We start from the raw sequence: 23,881 nt of genomic DNA, 5'->3' as shown, positions 1-23,881 counted from the left end.
TATTTATAATACTTTACTTAAATGACTAAGCTAAAAAATACTCGCTACTCTATGCATCTGCGCTGAATATGATGGTATTAACTTGATTAATTGCTTTAATTTGTACCTACTTTGCAATGGGCTTACCTACTCCAAAAATATACTAAATTTAAGAGCTGAAAAAAAAACAATGTTGATGTTTCAAGAGGATGTACCTACAGCTTGTATTGTTTCAACAGTATAATTTAAAGCATTAAGCTAAATAGGTAGAAATACAACTTTTTGAATTATTAGTCATTCACTGTTTTTCTTTATAGAAATATAATTGTTAATAATAGAACTGTACCAAACATATGTCCTAAATTCTAAAGCCAATGAAAAACAACACGTCTATATTAATTATTTTATATTATTCTAATTAATACTATATTTAATAGTGTCCACATAAAAACCAATATTTAAAAAATGGCATGATGTTGGTTAAATTTTATTCATAGAACGACATATAAACACAATTGTATAGGTACTCACATAGCGTGTGTAATGTGTATTTTATATTACGAAATAGATAAGTTCCATAAAATGTTGTACCGACTGTTTCCATATTCTATAATGTATGTTGATATATTATATTTTTAAACAATAATTAATCATATTTAATTTATTTAAATGCTATGTAAAAGTCGAAATAAAGATGGAAATTAGCACGCACATAAACAAAAATTGAATTTCATTATTGTTTTTTTTATGTAAATTGTATACCTACTTCTAATATATTTTGTCATTGTATTAAATTCCTAAATATGTAAATACAAATGTTCATTTGAGTTGAAAAAAAATAGAAAAATATGTTTACCTAGCTGCAAATGTTGGTCTGTAGTAGATATTTAGCTTTTAAGAATTAAAGAGTGGCAGTATTAAATATGAATTTTTGTACGTTCTACATTTAATACCTATTATGAAACATTTATCTGTTGAGTTTTTTGTACAGACTGGGAATTACGTTTAAGTGCTTTTATCCAAAGCGTTTAATTACAGTGACATTATATAATATAACACAACAAATACTCGAGATAATTACCAAACCTACTTAGGTACCTACTTCTGTATTTAAGGTACTTGTTAAGAATGCTAAATATTAACGACTATAATCATATACATGATTTATCAATATATTATTATGTTAATCAACAGTTGGACAAGGTTTATAAAGTTGTATTAACGATGTTCACTGAGAAACTACAGAAATATTATTATCCATTGCAATATTAACGTTCAACAAATATTTTGTTCCAGGCCAGCGAGCCGTGTATCCAATAAAACAACCAAAATATCTATGTACGATTTATAATATAATTAATAAATAGTTGTCCAACTATAGGTGATTAATAAGTATAGATACCATGTTTACCAGATAATTTGGATACTATGCTATACTGGATGAGTAATACATAATAGGTATATTCAACACATTTATTGAACAATAATATTTTAACTAAAAAAAATGAATAAACAATTGAAATGATTTAGGTATTGCCGTACTGGACAAATATTCTAATGATACGAACAAATATTACTATACACTCATTTAATGCAATCATATTGCATCATGTTAGAGTAAAAACTTATGTTAGAAATTTAAATTAACGTTTATAAAAATGTACCTAGGTACATAATGATAATAAATATACCATATTATTGTATAAAATAAAGAGGTTAAAAGAAAATGTTTAGTTTTTACTATTTTATAAAACATTTTCTGAAAAAAAACTGAACAACAATTTATTGTGGTTAGGACATGTATACACTATGCATGTATTTTACATAAATATAACTAACTTACAATAATTATTTCATTATTTACATTATGGATGATGTTAACTACTGTGGTTATATTATAATAAAACTGCATCATCAACATAAATTAAAAAATGAAGCTTTACAAAACAGATAGGTAAATAAATAAAGCTTAAAAAAATATTTTCAAGAAACATTTACTATTTATTTTGTAATATTTGAACTACATAGGTACCACGTTACTGTATATTTTTTTTCTTAAATTCAAATTTAAGGTTATTTATTAATTATTGTACAAACTGTAACACGTTATTTTTAATTTAGATTTATAAAGGCTCATATAATAACTTTTATTCTAAACCTTGTTAAATTGGTTTCTATGTAGATAAATACTCATAAATAGTAAATATGAACTGAGACATTTTATAATTTACTAGTAATTTTTCAACAATGCGTATAATATTCTAAAAAAAGGAAAAAGTACTAAATCTAATACTTAACAACGACATTAGTTATTAAACTTATTCTAACAATTAATTAAATAATAATTAAATGCAACCAAACTATAAATTAAAAAACTTATTGAAGTTTGAGATGAGAAAATTTATAATTAATACCAAATCATGAAAGATTTTTTTTTGGAAATAAAATAGAATTAGTGGCATAAATTGGGCGTTGTATAGCGTAAAAAAATATGATTAAGTTGACTATAAAAATTTAAAATTCTAACAATTATACAAGTTCTTTATGCATTCATATTATACAATTATAATATATATAATACGATTGAAATCGAAATTCACTAATCATAATATTCAGTAAGTACCTAGCTATAACGATAATGCGGTTTTATAATCTCTCTTTGAATAATATAAAGTTTCGAAAAAAAGTTGTTTGACTGGTTCATTTATTGTTTGTTTTAATAACTTTGAATAACATTGATTAACTATTCGAAAATAATTAAGTGATCATAAAATGAGGTGAATAGTGGAAAAACGACTGTCAATCAACAGTAAAATTTGATATCATCGTCTGACAAAGCGCAGTTATACAGGATTTAATTTTTAGATTGGAAAGACTAACTATAGTTTATGCACATCAGTTTTGGCACCGTTGCTGAAATTGGTTCATGTTAGTGTCGGTGACAAAGGCCACAAAGGTATTTTGTTAATTTAAAAATTAAAAGTATCAAACGTTGCTTTGAAGGGATTACTGTAAAGTAAAAATTAAAATAAATTAATAATTACTTTTTTCCGTGAAAAAATACTATATACTGTAGGGTGAGGTCATCAATATGTAACACCGCCTATAGTACAAAGAAAGGTGCTTACATAAGACTATTCATAAACGATCAAATTAATAATAAATTACCTAGGTAGGTATATCACTGTACTTTATTTTATTTTTATCCGATGTCAATCGAACCTTTATTGTTGTTTGGTAATGTTCTTAACATTAAAAATAATTTTGATATAAAATGTAGCCATATAAGACAAGTATAGGTACCCTCTCTGCAGTTCCATTACCGATGACATAGAGTACCCATAGTTACACACGTATTTTATTGTTTTCGCCTGTAAAGAGAAAATCCCTTGTAAAATTCATTATAACTCTAAATGTACTGTACTAAAGTTAATAATAATGTCTATTACACTTGAGTTATTAAAATTACTTTTTTAAGACATATACCTAGTATTTATATTTCAAAATTATGAATGAAAATCAAAAATTATAAGCCTGAAAAAATGAGTTTTTTTTTACAAAATTACTATCGATTTAATTTGATGCCATCGGACAATGTTTAAATTTATGACAGTATACATTTGCCGAGCATGTACCTCTCTATTACGTATTTTGTATTATAATTTAATTGTTTACATTAAAATCTAGAGCCGAGGAAAATTAAATCAAATTTTTTTTAATTTCTTAATGTTTATTTTTACACTTATAAATCCGTGGGGACTCCTGCGCTACAATCCTCCCTTACTCAGTCCCCTCCCTTAAATCCAGCCCTGTATAGTGTAGTATTACTACACCCATAATCTTTATAATATACTGCAGAGGACGTATTAAAATCGTCAAAGTCGTAAAACGTTTATCGTTCGCTATGCTTTTTTAGTACCCGTTTAAAATTTAAATTCATCGGGTATAACTACCTCGACGCGAGTGTTGTCATTAAAAATAAAAAATAACTAAAAATAATGATTGTACGAAATCCGATTGTAGATAGCTCGTTGATCCGACAATAGGTACTTACATTTGAACAACTTACAAGAGTTGTTTATTTCTTATAGGGAGGTGTTATTGTTTATCGCATCCACCGTATAGGTGAAAATGGTCCATAAATAGTAAATACCTAATAAGTGTGAACAAACAGCGTACTGAAAGGCCCTCACTTTCCAATCACTATAATGCCCCAATTATGAACCAGAAATAATATGATTATCCAACAACAATTATATACAGTATACTGTGACATTAACCGTGTGTTGTCTGTTAGAGTTATATTGTTTGTTATACACAAGAATAGCTTTATTATGTATAGTTCGTGGTGGTAGCAGACTGTGTCATAACGTATAGGTAATGCCCCTTCAAATTACGTCTATCTACGTAACGTCAACCACCTAGATTTACAAAACGAAATCCTCAGACGTAAATGTATGTGCTACATACTAGGCGCCTACACTTAGTAGTCGTCTACACTCTACCAAGGTAGAAATAGCTTTTGGTTTTTACCTATTTTGCGTTTTTTATTCTCACGATAAACATATTACCTTCATCAACGATATGTTGACCGGGCGGCATGTGATAAACCGCGACCGTTGTTAATTATTCGGCGTTATTGTAAGTATTTGAAAACCATAAAGTTTTCCGCGATCCGGTTCACTGAACAACCGTCGAAACTGTTGCGAAGTTCAACGGGCCTCCGTGGCGCAATTGGCTAGCGCGTTCGGCTGTTAACCGAAAGGTTGGTGGTTCAAGCCCACCCGGGGGCGATACATTTTTTTCATTTTTTCCCACGTTAATTTTTTACGAAAACTATAGAAGTTAATAAAACTTGATAATATAGTGGCTTATCGTATCACGCGTGCTACGTAACGGGTTGTGGTGTTGAACGAATGGCGTTTACCGTCGCAGTTGAATATTTCCTATGCTTCAGTTGTTCAATACTGATCAATTTCTCGATTGAATATTGGCGTCCAAATATTATAATATAGGTACCAATTACTGTAATTTAATTATTGCCCAAAATAATAAAAAAGTTTTAAAAATTATAACTTTTTTATATATTTAATTCGTATTTCGTATGCTTATTTACAATAATTATCATGACTATTTCATAGTTCCATTAAAAGTTTCATCTTAGATTAATTATTTAAAATGTTTAAAACTTGCAAATGTTATTAACATACAATGTAAAATATAATAGTTTGCATTTTTTTAATTGAGACTACAGCACTTATTTAAAAGATATACAATAATATTATGTGTACCTAAATGTGTACGCTGCACATATACTCTACCTATAATAATTATTAAAAGTTAAAATCTTTATAATGGATTTGGCGAATAGAAATTGTATGATTTGCATTTTAATATTTTCATAACCCCTTAACTGTATTGGTCCTATAGAACTGTATTACATGTCAGGACTCAGGAGGAACCCCAATTATATTTGGTAACGCTATATTAGGATTCTATAGTGACTACATGAATACAATTTAACCAATGCACTGTGAAGTATGGGTACATGGCCAAAATGGTAAATTTAGGATATGATTTAAATATTCACGGGCTTGTATGTGCAATAATTATATTATATTATTTAAATAAAGATACTGTGATTTGGCAACCAAACGCAATCATTTAAATTATATAATTATATAATTATATCAATTAAACGTTATTAGGTTATATCGATAAATCGTAATTTGATTATATCGATTTAACTCAACGATTTCTAGTAACTTACTTCGCGTTACAGCTGCAATGGCGACCAAACATCATTCCGATAGTGAAGTGGCACCACCAATTATAATAATTTGTAAAAACCAATTTGCCAATATTGTTATACGCATTAAACCGTTTTTTTTACATAATATTAGTCATATTTTGCGCCATATTTGTTACACATAGTATACTATGTACTGTAGTACCTATAGTGTCAAATATTTATACCACAAAGTAAGCGATTGAAATCAGAATATTTTGGTAATTAACGTTTACTATGGATCACGGAAATGACGCACACGCTAATAGGCAGGTTTGGTGAAATTAAATGGCTGGAGAGTGTGTTTTTGTTACTTGATAAAGTCATAAGTTTCATTTTATACATAATATGTTTTGTGGCTTGGATGTCAAAAATTGTAGCTCAGATTTATATACACTTAAAACCAGAATTATGCTGTTAAAATTCTAAAAAAAACTTCCGCATAAATACTATTACACAACTACTATCCAAATCTGTACTAAATATTATAGCAATTTCGATTACGTCGTCGTGAAATATAAATAAAAATAATGTGGTGCTAACTTAGCGTAGGTACCTAAATCATACGATCAGCCAGAAAAAAAAACGAACCTTATAATTATTTTTACTATACATTAGGTTGGTGTCACGGCAGTAAAGCAAGATACCCTCTGTTCGGACGGTCTGTAAGAATGCATAAAAATTGCGGCTTTGGGGTTCAGAATTATTATAAAAACGCATAATATGATATCGGAACTAGGTCGTATACTTAATTTAAGTACGACCTATGAATGAAAGAATATTATACTTTTGACCGTCCACGGCAAGCTGCAGTGAACGGTTGTCTGAAACTTAAATTTACGACGTTAACATAATAATATTTATATGCATTTAATAATCTTTATTAAACATGTTGTAAAAGTGTTTGCCCTTTTTATTGTATGCAAACCCGGTACCGACTTTTAGTTTTTGAGCGGCAGCACCTGTGCTCAACGCCAAAAAAGCATAAAAATATCTTTTTTTTTTATGAACTTTAGCGTGGCGTGCGTATTACTGTTTTCATATTCAATAATCCCTTTCACGGAATACATAGGTACCTATAATACAGGTAATCACTTTACACATATAAAGTAGGTACATTAGGTGCTTTTGGATGATTCTCTAACACTCGTCACAGTATTTAATATTCTTCGATAGTGAATACTAATTAAATATTCATAATAATCGCGATTGTCAACCAGTGTGTCATGTAGTTCAATTTCAGTAGTAAGCTCGTAAAATAAATTCTGCTTACAATTCGTAAAAAAAAATACCTAACTTTATGAACATCTTAAATCCAAAGAACCAAATCGGAAAAACATAATAATGTAATTATTATAGCTTATTACTCTAAGTAGGTGTATTCCATTAACGAGTGGAAAATTATATTTTTATTTTTTTAATTTCCGATCTCATATTTATTTTTTTGAACCTCAAGCTCCTATACGGCCTTTGAGAAAATTACAGGGATGACATGTGAATATGGCAGCAAACTGCGATATTTGTGTATAGCTGCTATAACTGCTAAAATAAATAAATAAATAAAAAGTGTTAAATTTCTTGAGTCGTAACTCGTAGTTTTTCATTACCTAATAAATTCTAGTTTATTTTTCAATGATCAAGACGAAAACACTGTTGTTGTTTTTATTTTCCATTTAGTATTTACTACTTTAAAAATATTGACCAAGTTCAAAAATGTTTGGAAGCACAGCACTTTTTGCTCATTGAAATTTTTTGCGCAACTCTAATACGTCTTATGAGCAGCGTTGGGAATAGATAACTAAAATATTATCTAGATGAAGATAATAGACTAGTTATAGAAATTTATCTAGATAAAAAAATAAATATTTTTTGTATTTTTTTAAACTTGACATAAACTATACATTGGTCTAGCGAGAAATCTTCCATAGGGGAACCACTAGATTAATTACCATATATTTATACTATATAGTCTTGCTGTATACTATAGGTATTAGACATACCTAGTATTAAATGCATATAATATATAGTATAATTATTACTATATTATAATATATCATGTACATATTATTCTTCTAAAACAGTATACCCAGAAATACGCTATAATACAATTTGTATAACAATAATACTGTTATATTGACCTCTGACAACAAAGAGTACCCTGGCTAACTGTCATGAGTAACTGGCTCCTCATGTTTCTAATATACCTATGAAGAGTAATGATTTTTTTAACGAATAGTCGACGTAAGATATAAATTTCTCGTATTTGCTGGGAAAAGAGGAAACGAGGTTATTCAATGACGAAAATCATGTCTCTGAATCTCCGTCATGACCGACATTCGAGGTTATATCTATCAACTAAAGCACAATTTTTACTCAAAACTTACTCAAATAACGGTTTACATACATTTTATGAACAGCATAAAAAGTTATGGCATTTCAGTTTTTTATTTGAAAAGTAAAACAGACAACAATAAAAACAGTACCCTATTGGACATTTCAATTATAAATTACTTAGTAAAATGTATACATTACAGATTTAAATTTCAAAAATAGTGTATCTATCCCAATATTAAAATATCTTTAAGAATATTTATGTCAACTCCGATATTGAATTGTTCTGCTCAAAGAGCATTTTATTGTCTTAAATTATTTGCATTCTTCGATGCTGGACGACTGATTAAATTCACTGGCAATATAATGGTACCATTGAAAATGTTTTAACCGAGCTATTCAATTACAATGAAATAATGCTGAATTTACTAGGAAAAAACAGATGGAAATATTATTATAATAACAATTTAATGTTTTGTTGAATAAATTACAATCATTGTATTCTAAATGTATTGTATACAACGTACCTATATCAATATAATATATATATCTCGATAAAGGTATTTAAAAAAAATAATATTATATTCACATAATAAATTAAGATAATACATTATGACTTGTGTTATAAATTAATTATTTTAATTTACAATTCAGTTAAAAATAAATTCAGTCTAACACTCGGTAAAATCAATAGTTACTAGCTAGTACTAGGTATTGGTAGCCCGTGTAGTTGGTATACAGGTTTTATATAAAAAAAAAAAATTATGTTTCGCCAGAATCTATAAATTCCCCTCATCGCCAATTACTATTATTAATAACTCATCAATAATAATTATATTATTTTATGAATAATTTGTAATAACGAAAACATTATGATGTCATCGACTGATATTTGTATAATGGTAATAATTTATAAAATATTCACACATCTTTCAAACCAATTTTGGGAACACTTTTGTAGTAAACATTTTAAATCCCTGTAAATAACGTACACGGAATTTATTTTTCATCGCTGAAATGTATATAATATTTTCTCATCACATCGTACTTATTTTTTTTCCGTCTGTATCTGCGTGGATTATTCAGTCTCATCCTTGCAAACCAAACATGAATTACATAAATAAATTAATATACCATTCGCAAATTATAATAATAATAATAATAATAATAATATTGTTTAGGTATATAATATATATATATATCCGACACGGCGTATTACTTGATAAAATGTTTTTATTAAGCTTTACGATGGCTGTAGAAGAAAGCGCCGTCGTTAACGACATGGTACGACGCACAAACACGTCAGAGGATGGCGGACGGTGGTATCAGAGTAATAAACGACTGGTTTTAATAGTTCGCGAAAAAAAATATGAAAATATATTTCAATTAATTAGAATGCAAGAGATGTGCTCGACGAAAAAAAAAATAATATAAATATATAAACTTGTCTCTTTCGCACTTTTCACTGTACGCCTTATAATAATACACGTTAAAATCCGTTCCATTACGGCGGAAAACGAATCTGACGAACCGATAAAATAATAATATTATAATCACAAGATTCACACGAGTACTGCCCATATTTCTCGAATATATACCACTAAATGGCAGGCTCTGATACTCTATATTATGTAAATCTTTATCGAAAATCTCTTACGAATGATAATATGCCATAATTATTATTATTACTTATTTTAAATTTATTTGTTTGTTTATATGCTTTGACTGTTAATGTCATTATATTGGTGTTTCTAAATAATAAAAGGCACATTATAACAACTACAATTGTATACAAAATATTTTTTAAATTATTGGTTTAAATTACCTATTGTAATTACGTGTAACTACTTACTTACTGGATCAGGTTCGCCTCTTAGAGCAGTTGAATAATAATCGATGTCATTTTCGGGGTTGGTGCTAGTATTTCACATAGATTTTAGAGGATAGTTAGTTTAACCCTGGAGTACTTCGTCAGGAGACATTCGGTTATCCGGTGCTTAACTGTAGTTGTGGTACTGCATGAGGTGCAATTGCGTCGTTCAAAGTGTTCGTGAGTGCATATTATTATAAGGTGTGACCAGTTCTTAATCTGTTGATTATGGTTCGATGTCTGCGAGGTAGTGATACGTCGTATTCCCATAATGAGAGGGTGGTTTATTTCTCTCAGTTTGTTGTTTTCTACTAGTTTCCGTTCATGTTTATAGTATTATTATTATTATATTATATTATATTATTTTATTTTCTTGCTCAGTATGACGTATTATAATAATATGTATAATATTCTACTTTTTGGCCGCTTGTCTTTATTACACGTATGCTCCACTCGTTTTTCCTACTCGCGTTGACGACTACATCGCAGACAGCGCGAGTTGCAAACTGTGGCAGTGTGTGCATTTCGTATTTAATTATTTTGTATTTTTATGGCAGAACGTACTTTGGCATAGTGAGGGTTTGGTTAAATGGCTTGTAAGGATTAAGTGCATTAGAATTTAGAATTAAAAAAAAAAATAATAAAATGGATAACTTCACTTGCATTCTTATAATATCATCGTAAATGTATCCATATTATAAACGTAAACTTATTTTCTAGCCCTCCCATCAGTTTTTTCCACCGCAAACATTTGAGTATAATATATCATATTTTTTATCATTCAATAAAATGTGTCTTTACGTAAAGGTTTACGTTCAGGGCTTGCAAACGTTTTTATGATGTTATGATTATAACGTTATATTTTACAAAAACGATTGCAATGTGTAAACGGAATTATAACGGAAAGCGATAATCAAAAATAATTAAATACCGCAAAACAAATCGTTATGATTAACAAAATATATTATATATCATTAAACAAAACATAACGCAAAACGTAATTCATTGAACAAAAAATAACGGAAAACGAAATTATTTAAAATCCATTTGTTTTAAAGTTATATTGGTTTCAAAGAAATATTTATTTCATGCATACGGACATTAGAATTGATTATAATAATATTATGTTCTGTATCCGGGCTAGTATTACCTTCCTGCATTATAGTTATTATTAATACATTTAATAGGTACCTATAATTAACACTATTCTAAATAACAATAAACGCAAAACTTGTATAACGTTTTAATTCTGAATAACGGTAAACGCAAAAATTGTGTAACGTTTTAATTCTAAATAACGATAAACGCAAAAATTGTGTAACGTTTTAATAAATTATAAATAACATAAAACGGAATTTTTTTTTAAATGCAAACCCTACATTATAACATAATCTGCAATAACCTTCGTATTAACAGATATATGAAAAATAACCATTATAGGATAAAATGTACCTTCCTAGGTACCTGATAGTAGTTCTACTTTGATTCAATTTTAATGTCAATAATGCCGCGATTCTAAATGAAACGTTTGAGAAGGACGCTACACAGACATATTTTGTTTTACTCGCCTTACAAATGCGGAACATACCAAATTTACGCTCAGCAGATCACGTTTAGCTTCGTTAGTTTAAAAACTACAGTGAATTTACCCATTATGAAACTTGATGTTAAGAATGTTATCTGTGTTTGTATGTGGGTTTTTTTATATGATGATTCAGTTTTTAAGTGAGTTATGAGCGTTGTTAATTTACCCTATAGTATACACGCAAAACTTGCTAAAAAAAATGGAACTGTCATATCAAAAAAAACCACATACAAACACTGCAGCTGATGTTCTATTACCATCAAGTCCCATAATAGGTCTATTCACTTTAATTTTTAAACTAACTAGGCTAAACATAATCTGTTGAACGTAAATTTGCAATGTTACGCACATGCGAAACAACAAATTCCCGTGTAGCGTCCTCTTAAGTGTACGTTACACACTTATACGATTTGAATCGGGTGGGACAGGAGATTATACGACATATTATATTATTAGATGTTTCCGAGTATCGGCAGGCAGCAGTATCATGATTCCACTGATTCTGTGTTTTCTCAAACACGTAAATATGTAACACAATATTATAATAGACGCGTGTAATGTTGTGGAATTGGTTCAAATTTCCGTATATGATATAGCTTTATTTATTTTCAAATTTTCTTACACATTCTTATAGATTTGCCGGTAAACTGAACCCGCCTGTCGAAAATAATAATATTAGGTAAAAAAAAAATGTAATAGATACGTTTCCAGTGTAAAAGTTAATTCAACAATTTGGTGTCAGTGCGTTTCAATATTAATAAGGGTTGAAAAAAAAAATTTAACCAAAACAAATCTAGAAACTGATATCTGTAATATTTTTGGGTGCACGTATAATACCATGTACCTAGGTAGTTATTTTACGAAATCAAAAGTTTGCGTGTTGACAAATGTCGTCATCGAAGAATGCTATGAACTCGTAGGTTAATATATTAAAAAACATAAATACGAGTGCACTAGACCGCGAAAGGAGAAAAAGAAATATATATATAATATTATATTATAATATGTATTGTGTAAAAAATAAAATTGAAAACATAATATTAAAATAAAACACAACATAATATAATATTACCTATATTACTGTATGATTACACGATACGATTAGTAGAGTGGCTACCTAAAATGTACCTATACGAAAATAAAATAAACCACCGTTCAGAATAGTACCTAACTAAATAGCTAAGCATATTATGATGTAATATATACTTTTGGATAATATTGTGTTGATTTACTGATGATGTATCGGTTCTATGGATTTCGTTGATTAGACCCTTGGAAAATAATATAGCACCTATATAATCACCTATTTATATTATGAATATGTAAAAAAAAGTTACGAATGGAAAATGTTCAAATCTCCAAATCTCCAAATCTCAGACGTGTGCGGCAATGAGAAAATATTTTAGTGTGGTCTCGCCGATTAAAAGTGCGTAATGGGTTGTGTCGGTGTGCAGCTGCAGCTGAAGGGTATAACAAGTGATAACGAAATCAGAAATTAAATCCACACCGTTGAGGGTAGCAGCTATGTACACACATAACGACGGGTGATGAGGAAATGCGATAAAAATTAATTATTTTATGATAAAATATGATAAACGATGACGACTCGTACATCAAAATATTGTTTACATCATAACCCTCAGTCGAGAAAACCAATGATCTCGTGTCGGTGTAGGTACTAATGCATTTCGTCATATTATTATCGTAAACAAACACATGTTTGCCGAAGATAATGACAAACGGCCCGGAAGGGGGAGGGCAACCGTGGCCTTTGGCGGGAAAACAATTTGTGTCCTGCAGATGAGAGCAAAAGAAAAAACGCGAAAATTGTTTCGTGTCAGTTCAATATAGCTTATGTTAACTGCAAATTGATTGGTACTTTTTGGTCAATGGGTGCAGATAAGATAACGATGGTGTCAGACAGGTGTTTATTGTGAAGTGGCCTATTTAACTATACTAGCTCTACAATACACGTTTGATTTTCATGTATTTTAGATCCTCCTTAGTCCTCGTACATCATAAGAGTGCCAACACGTCATATTCTCGTGTCAACGGAAAAGTGCATAAATTAACGCATCACCAACACGAAATCAACCAGTGAAATAAAATGTAAATAATTAAAAAATACTAATCGTCTATAATTAGAAGCTGAATAATTCGTGTGTAGGTATAATATAGTAAAAATAATATAAATTGTATTTAATAAAAAAATGCGTGTCAGATAGGTGGTATTGTTTTTAATGTATATTTTTCCAAAATTGCTAACTATATTGGTTAGGTTAAACTGCAACGCTCAAATGCCAACCAACCCACCCAACCAGCTACGCTATTCTTATTCAATTACACCAGATCCTGCATTATATTATATAGTGCTATATTATTATGTTAATTATTATTTAGGAATTTATTTTGACTTTTGAAATTAGTTCAACGTCTGAATCGTAATATGTCATTATTTATATTGTCATTGTTATAATATTATACATACAATTGCATTTGCAGCACGAGGACGCCTAGATCGGCAGTCGTGGACGTATCCTTAGGTCAACCACCAACCAACCACCCCCCTACCCCATAGCTCCAACACAATTATGACTGTCGTCTTATGCTCTCGTCGACTCGCCGTCTTAGTATTTCGTATAATATCTATAGGTGCTATTTTGTAAAAATCATATAATATTATTCACTCGCACACTTTTATATAACAGTATATTTCATCACAATATTCGTTTGCGATTAATATAAAGGGTTGAGCGGGGAGTGGAGACAATATAACGTATGGTGCGCCCCGGGGTACACGTCTTGCATTGTGCTATGCAGTATGTACAATATACAAGTCACACGGCCATTAACAAACGGGACTTAGGCTTGGGACGAGACTCGCCGCCCGCTCGGGCTGTATAATATTATACACACACAATATTATAATATTATGATATATCGTGTGTATACACCGCGGCCAAACGCACACGATTGCGAGGTGCACGCTGTACATACGTACACGCGCCGTAAGTACGCTCGGCACGCACTCAAACCCTTATAAATGATGTTAGACAATTTCACTTTAGGGCGCCGCCGCGGACGAGACGGGACGGGTGGAGGGCTCGGGGACTATAGCGGAGGGGAGGGGTAGGAGACGAAAACAGCCGAGCTGCGTATACATAAGGTATGACCATAATATATATATATATATACCTAATACACAATATATATATATATAGGTATGCCCATAATATATATATAAGCAGTACAGTGACTGCGATATGTATGTATGTATGTATGTATGTATGTATGTATATATTGTATACTTTTACGCGGGCGCCCGGGCCAACACCGCCTTCGCGGTTCTATAGTTTTATTAGTCGTACGTGCCTCGTTTCGGGAATGCGAACACACCTATCCGCGGTATATAGGTATACAATATACACGTATGCGAGCTGCCGCCGCCGCTAACAACAGCCACTTCTGTATACGTATATAATAATAATATATATATATATATAAGTACGAGTACGACAGCTATTTTAATATATATATATATGTATATGTATGTATATATGACCGGTAACTATATATATTATATACCTACTGCAGTGGCCGTGACTGAATTTTTCCTGGCCAGTGTGCGGAAACGCGAAACAGTTCGTCGTCGCGCGCTTTCGTTTTTTCAATGCAGACTATAATAATTGTTTACTTATTGTATAATGATAAAGGATGGGTAATAAGCTAATATACATAATACTTTTTATTTTTCCTGATATTACGGAGAAAATATACTCTTTCCTCCCCGAACCACATTGCCACGCCCGCAGCGATTCGACGGCCTATTGTTACATTATATTATATGAATCTATTCTATCATTATTCTGCAGGGTGAATCACCAAGCGTAGGTACTCCAAGGCATCATATCGATACCTTACATAGGTACCTAACCATCGTTCAAGGGTCATGTTCAACGATCACGTCCACCTTTTTTACTATAAGTCGTTAATTTTATAAAGTGCATAACATTTTGTATTTTACTAATATAATAGATCGAAATTTGAACGAGAAGTTGCTGAGTTATTAAACTTTATGCGTACTTACTATTAGTTCAGGTTTATGTGCTCGCCTCTTGTTCGCGCCTTGTATTATTCTAAAAAAACATTGTTGATTACTTATATGAGGACCGATTTCGGTTATCATACATTTTGCCTTCGCACCTCACGCTCTTTCAGGCGCTCTTTGTGATTAGTAATTTGGATCATTCAAACCTCAGTTCTGATATATTTTGGATGGTCTATAACTTACTGATCTAGGCCATTTGGTTGAACATGTTTAAAATATTTAAAAAAAAACATTTTTCTATTGTCATATTATATTTTTTTGTAAACCTCGATACAATAAAAATAATTACAAACCTAGTATGTTTAATATCTCTCTGCTACTGCATTTTACCGTTCCGATTGGAAAACCATAATAATATAACACAATTCATGATCCCCACCCATCCCCTCTTCAATGTCACTACTACCTGACTCACGTTCACACGATATTGTATTGTTCTCACAAACCTGGTTGCGTCAAATGCGGTGAACAACACTTTTCAGACAAGTGTCCAAAAGATGACAATCTCCCGGCTAAATCCACACTTTGTGCAACGGCTCACACAGCATCCTACTAAGGATGTGCAGTATACAAAAAGCCCACCGCAAAATTCGAAAAAACAAAACCGTTAAGCTTCTGCCTTCCATTCCCAGACCACTTAACCTCGCGCAGTCTGAGAACCTCTGCAGATTCACTCATAAACGGACATACACCGATATCACAGCCAACCAACGCCAAGCCTTATTATTATCGGATAACTTCTCCATATTATATTTTATCAACGAATTAAATCAACGAAAATGTATCATTATTAATATTGATTACATTTTTAACGTTCATTTAAAAAAAAAATATGATTACATTAATCATACTCCTAATTAATTACTAGGTACCTATTAATTTAGTATTATATTTACTACAAATGTACAATTTATAACTGTATAGGTATAACGTTGAATCTATAGCAATTTTATTGTTTTATTAATTGTTATTATATCTTCAATTATTGGTACCTAGGTATTATTTTATAACCAAACCTATACTATATTACTATATTATTAATTCACTATTATGTAATATATTATTATAGTATCAATATGCTTACTCAATTTTATATATTTTATAATTTAACTCCTAAACTGTTATAAAATATGGTTTTTAATCCAATACTATATTATATTATCATATATTAGAACTATAGAAGCTTAGAAAAAAAAAATTACTTATTATGAAGATAGTAGTCCACGATGTAATAGGCTTTATGTTATTGGAGATAAAACTGATAAGAGGTATGAATTTAAAATTTTAGTGATTAATATTAAACTCGACTAGAATATTAATTTTTTTTTTCATATTTAATAAAAAAAAAAAACATTGCATTAAGCGATTATAAGGATTATAATTATTCTTAGTAAATAATTAATAAAGTTTAATAGCTACTCAAAACCTACTCGTTCAAATTTTGAATTTCCTTACTTAGAATTTGGTATAAAAATCTATATATTAATTTTGTAGATAACTAATTGTTTGGGGATAAAATAAGGGTGCTAGCCTGACTAATCTGCACCCTGTTAGATTAAACGACTACGTATCGATATATAATATGCAATAAACAGCGAGTATGATATATTTTATTCGCTTGCAGATATATCACTTATTTTTATGACACCTTTTTTATTATACAGCAGATTTGTATACTCTATTCTACCACAGAAAAGTATACTTTTAGATGGCAAAAAAATTATTGCTTTGAATTTTTTAAATTGGGTATTAATAAAAAAAAAATAAACAATAAAAACAAAAATATTTACAATTATTTTAGTTTAAGAAATTAATTTCCTGATATTTAAATAATATTTATTTATTTTATTTGTATTATAATAATATTGATATAAATATATTATGCTTTGGGACAAACTGTTATGCTTCGTGCTCAGGTGCAAAATGATTTAGCCACGCAACAATATATAGCTACTAAATAAAACCACAGAGTTCACAATTAAAATAGCTTTCGAGTTGCGACAGGGGCTTAATACACAGCAGATGGACCATGATGTTATATATTATGATATACGTATCAAAAAAAAATTCAAAATATGCTATAACGATTGCAAAATATGTGAAATACAATATTATGAATATATGCATTAAAACTTTTTTGCTTTGTATCCATTGACTTTCAAAACGTATATTATCATATATTTTTTGAACTTGGTTATCTTTTTTATATAGCCCAAAAGAATATTAAAACTCCTAGTTAATAATATCCACTACGTCCTATTGATCAGTTATGCTATACGAGTATATAGGTCAAAGGCGGTGGTTAAAGTGGCGTGGAAAAAAACTGCAGTGGAAATTCGGTACAACGCGATCGTTTTCAAAAGTATATATACCCAGGTACACGTCTTACGCCTACCTACGGTTGGAATTGTTCCCGTATTTATAAATCGGGCTTAAATTATTATTATTCGATGATGCATAGTTATAATGTTTCCCCCTACACTTACGGAACGTTTGTACAATGTCATCGTCTGCATTGTAATAATAATAATAATAATAATAATAATAATGTCGTCGTAGTGATGCATCTACACGGTGGTGCAGCAGTCCGCTGTCCGACTCCAAGTCGAAATCACAACGACCGACGCCATCTTCACCCGTTTTACCGTACTAGACGGTTGCGATAAATAACAACGTATATTATAACCAGTACATATTATTGTGTATAATGACAACACAGTATTTAATAACAATAATATGCATAATATTTACAGTCGGCGAGTATAACCCCTCCGACGTTCGCATGCACAACCACACGGCCGTCCGGCCCGTCGCATGCACACCACACAATAATATTACGCGCATTATTATTATTATTATTATTATAACAATGCGTAATCGAGACCGCATTCGTTGTACGGCGGCGTCCGTACACTATATTATTATAATACACTTACAAATGCTCTCCAACATGGTATTTGAGCATAATATTAATGTCGGGTAGGTGCAACACGCCTGCAACGTTTAACGTCATGTATCGATACATTATGATTCTAGTCGGCGTTTGGGGGAGGACAATTTTGTCAAATTTTGGCGCAAAAGTCGGGCTGGGGAATCATGTAATTTATTACTGTGCACGATATTTTGATATCATATTAATATCAACCGAAATCGATTTTCACGATAAAATTATATAAACCGTATCACAATGTACAACATTATAGTATGGTTCGGACAATCAGTGGCGGACCGAAAGACTCAATTTTGACGCAGCTGCGTAGACTTTTCAAGGGGGTGGTGCCAGTGGCTCCGAAGTCTATGCTTAAGTCCGCCCACGGCCTGTCATCTACGGCCGCATTTTATTCACATCATAACTTTTACATAAGTAAATAATATTCTAATGTATAATGGAGTTCATTGTGAGCTGGTGGGACATGGCAGATCCAGAATCAATATACGAAGGGCGGCCACAAGGACGCTTAAATTAAAAACTTTTTTACGATTCTGATTTTTAATAATTAATGAAAAATTAAGTTATATTTTTTTTGTGAACTTGGGGCATCCCTGGCTCCCCCTGGATCCGCTCTTGTGGTGGCGGTGGTCAGTACTTGAATATGAAATTGCGTCATTTAAAATTTAAGTTCAGTCAACCACTGCATGATATATCATATACAATATCGTTATAATAATAACAAACATTATAGTTTATGGTTTTATGTTTTTTTTTTTTCATTTAGCGAACAACGTTTAACCATATTATAATATTATTGAAATATTTTAATCCACAAAAACGCGCGACTAGCACGTCGGGTCAAAATATTACAAACGCCGTCTGTCGCCCTCGTCATCGTCGCCGCATTGTCATCATTTACCTTTCAGTGGTGTTTTTTTTTTATGTACCTACCTATATCGTATATAAAATATGATTTATAAAAAACTCGTTTAAACGCGTAATTCCACTCACCGCGTTCGTGTATACATTTGTATGCTGTATTATAGGTACATCGGCAAGGAGGCAAAATATATTATGTTATTATAACATACAATGAGACGCGATCGTCGGGCGATAAAAATATTATTATGTAAATATATTATTATTATTTAAGCTTTCGATTACCGCCCCGCAGCGGTGTCGAAGACGGCGAACAGATCGGAACGGCGCGCCGCCGCCGCCGCCGCCGTGGCCTTACACCACGATAACAACAATAATAATAATAATAATAATAATAATAATAATAGTAATAATAATCATACGGTCCGCCGTATTGTAATAATAATAATATATCGTTTTATTGTCGTTGGGCGAATATTAAACACGATTTCGTCGGTTTTTATTGCAGCTGCAGATCGGGATGCGGGGTTAAACGATGTTGTTTATGTTCGGCGAATTCCGACCCCATTCCGGTAGTTTTCGCCCGGCACGTCGCCCGTATATAATATACCGCCGGACCGAACCTACTCGCCGGCAAGTGTATATATACGCGACGTGTTATTACTGCGTTTCGGGCGGTCCAATAAAAATTTCGAGCCCCACAAATGTACTGCCGCCGCCGCGTTATTGTCTCGCAGATGATAAGGAAAAAAAAAAATAAGAGGTGAAAATAAGCCCGGAAACCCTATCGTCAATAACAATATTTGACTCGGCGACGGTACATATAAATGTTATTTCGGGCCCGTTCTACCCTCGAGTATTATTATTATTACAGTCCTGCTGCTGGCAATGATTTGGTCCGTCACACGCCGCGCGCAGTTTCGTTATTAGACACGTACACGGAGTTTTACGACCGGATTGTTGCTAAAACGGAGAACGGAGAAATAAAAATAAATACTAAACGGTCAATTGTTTTCGGCTCTTATAAAAATATATTATACGTCTTCGAACACCCATTTGCGAGCACTATTTTTCTGCACTTTTCTGCTGCCTTATTCCTATATAATATATATAGCTGGTACCTGTCTACCAATAACGACGTGTATAACACGACTATTATATTATAGCATTATTTTTTTTATCGGTTCGCCATTATACACTCGCTGAAAAAGGGTTTAGTACGGGCGATATAATATTTCGAGAACGTTTAAATTTAAAAACCCGAACGTATATCAAATGATAATATTATTAATGATACGAGTGGGTCCCACTCATATTATAATGCTGTTGTCGCTTGATAATAGCCATAATATAACGTCCAAAGTAAAACGGTTTCGTGATGGAAAGAACTAAGAATCACGCCAAGGCTACAGTAAAAGATAAGGAACAAAATTTGAAAATCGTAAAAATGAATGAGAACTCTGACTGCGATAGCAATACCGTTTTTATGTTTTCAATGCCACTAATGCGTAAAAACTAAAGCTTAAAAAACATAAAATTGACTGATTTAAGAAAATAAAAATAACCGTTAAAGCTATTTTAGTGATATTGCTAAAATAATAGTGATACATATGTCACAAATCGCTACCGTTGTCCTTGCATGTAATGTAATGGAGAAAAAATTGTTGTTGAATTCTTAACAAAAATTATAGCTCGAGTAGTTATGCGGTTTTCAAAGCACTAAACAATTATTTATGGACTGGTTTACTTGAACCGTTTTATATTTCTATTATTATTATTATTTTATGGGTGCGTAGTACTTTCCGAGGTACTTTCTCCATAACGCTTAAATCATAAACGAACGTGAATTCTTTTAAAATATTTTAACGAGTGCCTGGAGTGTATTCCCGATGCCAGCCATATAACTAATAAGTAAAAATCTACCGAGCTAGAGCGACAGCTAACAGTTGTAGCTGTAATAGGAAGGATGTGTGAGATAAAACCTATACAAATTTGTCAATACACGCGATGACGATGAAAACGTGGGATTTGTGAAAAACGTCCTTAGTGTAAGTTCATTCTCGGAATTTTTATCATGGGTTGTACATACAACAATAATAATAATCGTATGGGCCGTTACGAAAACGTGAGATAACAAAATATGATAGTACCTAAATAAAATCAACAAAACAAAAGAGAAAATATTATGTTGAAGAGAAAAAAAGTAAATTTAAATGATGTTATAGATTATTATTTACCAGTAATTAGAATAAAATAAAAATGATATTATTGTATCGTTAAGTTGTAGATGTAGACTGGTAGAGTACGGAATGTTATTGATATTATTAGATATCGCGATTCGTGTAAAAAAATGTCGAATTGTAGGCATAACAGCGTCGTTCATTATTTGAAGACAATTTTTTTAATCGTATTATATGTCACCCAAGTCTTTCCGAGGATTAATGAATGCGTTTAAAATTTACATAATATAATCTGTAAAAATTAGCGCATGTGTAAATAATGGTTAGTGAAAATATGACATTTGTTTTCTACCCTTATTAACATATTATTTACGATTTCCTTAACTTCAGTAAGTCCGGGGTAGGCTCAACCTACTAAAAGCTCCCTGCATTGGCAAGGATCCACCCCCGCCTCTTTAGTCCTTATAGATCATATTATACACGTATATATTATATGTATACTGCATTATTTTATAGGTGGTTTCGTGGACGACACGCATGAATTAATTATTCTCAGAATGGATATACATATTATTAAATATACGCTTACTGACATCATAATATAATGTATAGAGTAAGTCTTCTTCTTCTTCTTCCTCTTCATTCATTCTCTTTACCCCTTTCTCCCAAATATATGAGGCCACCCGCCCTTGTCTTACACCTCCACAAGGCTCTATCTCCCCACCTCTTCTTTACTCATACTGCAGGCTATTTTCGCGTCATCCTCTATTCTGTCCATCCATCTATTTATCGGTCTCTAGCTCCTTCTCTTTCAACATCAATTTCCACAGCCACTATCATTGTATCCGAGTCACTATAGTTCTCCTCACAACATGATCGAACCATCTCAATTTATTCCCCTTCATTTTATCTACAATTATTGCACCACACCTACACAACCTAATGAATTAATTTCTTACAAACGAGTTTAAACAATGTATTTATTTATTAGCAACTACGTACCTATCACGGAAAACTATTTAATTCGTAGACTTAGAAGTTGGTTAAAAAAAAAAAAGTTGTGTAATTTAGTTAAAGTAATACTTACCCTTAACTTTTAAAACCGATATTTCCCAGCCTTGATTAGGTACGAATAATTATATCATCATTAAATTCTCGATCCAAACAGAATTGACCATTTTATTTTTGTTCTAGTGGCCTTGTAAACTGTGTTAAACGGAAAACTCAAAACTTGCATAAAATGAACACAAACAAAACACGGTCGCGCCTTGTCGTTTAGCATATATATACGCATAATACGTACATTTCTCCGACCACTTGAAATGTTGGCGGAAAAGAAGATTGTTGTAATAATATTATTATCGTCCGTAAAATGTCGGAGATTCACTCCACTTATCCACGCACGGTAACCGGGTATACGGTACAATATAATATACGTCATTCGCAGAAATGTTGCCGATGTATTATACCCAATGCATCTGGTCGTATATATAATACACACGAATTCGCCTTATATTTAGGCTCTCCGTTTCGCATGTAAAATAAAATGTAATGACGCCATGTATAATGTTAAAACAACAATAATAACATCATGTAGTGCGACCGTGTCGGGTTTACGCGGCTGAAAAATAATATAATAACAATTTTATTACTATTATCATCATCATCATCGTCATCGTCGTCCCTTATTACCAGCATAAATCCTCGAAACGTTTTCAATAAAGCGTTCCACTCGTATGGAACTGCGCGCGTTTAAGTGCGGAAGAAAAATAATAATAATAACATGGCAGAACTCTAAATGTATAAACCGCCGAAGCTGCAAGGGTATATAAATGATAAACCGTACATTATTATTATTTTTACCATCGTACACTTTTCGTACATATAGGTTTATCAATACGACGACCACGAAATAATATTATAATACAGTATTTTATTTAGGACAACATAATATTATATTAACATTCAGACAGCCGTTGGAATGCTCAATTATATATTATATTATATTTTACATCATCGTGTACAGCGGAAAGAATCCAAACCCCTCATTATATAATATGACACAGCCTTATGAAGTATGATGTGTACGCATATACTTGTCACGTCGAATAAATATTATTATATCATAGTTAAGGATCGATTAATTTAGCATACATACCTACCGGTTGATTTAAAAAAAAATATTTTTAGAATTTTTTATCCTAGTTTATGAGTTATAAGTATTTAAAA

At 31.3% G+C, this 23,881-nt stretch overlaps 1 protein-coding gene and 1 non-coding gene across 2 annotated transcripts in view; both read left to right on the top strand.

Annotated features, from left to right (window-relative positions):
• LOC132934174 (limbic system-associated membrane protein-like) overlaps positions 1-23,881 on the top strand; it is a 569,464-nt gene that overhangs the window by 231,572 nt on the left and 314,011 nt on the right. The window lies entirely within an intron of this gene.
• On the top strand, positions 4,699-4,772 carry Trnan-guu (transfer RNA asparagine (anticodon GUU)). The gene has a single exon. It is a non-coding gene; the product is annotated as a tRNA-Asn (tRNA).

The sequence above is a fragment of the Metopolophium dirhodum genome, chromosome 1 (genome assembly GCF_019925205.1).
Source record: "Metopolophium dirhodum isolate CAU chromosome 1, ASM1992520v1, whole genome shotgun sequence".
NCBI lineage: Eukaryota > Metazoa > Arthropoda > Insecta > Hemiptera > Aphididae > Metopolophium > Metopolophium dirhodum.
The sequence above is the reverse complement of the archived record's forward strand: the minus strand, read 5'-3'. Positions and strand labels throughout refer to the sequence as shown.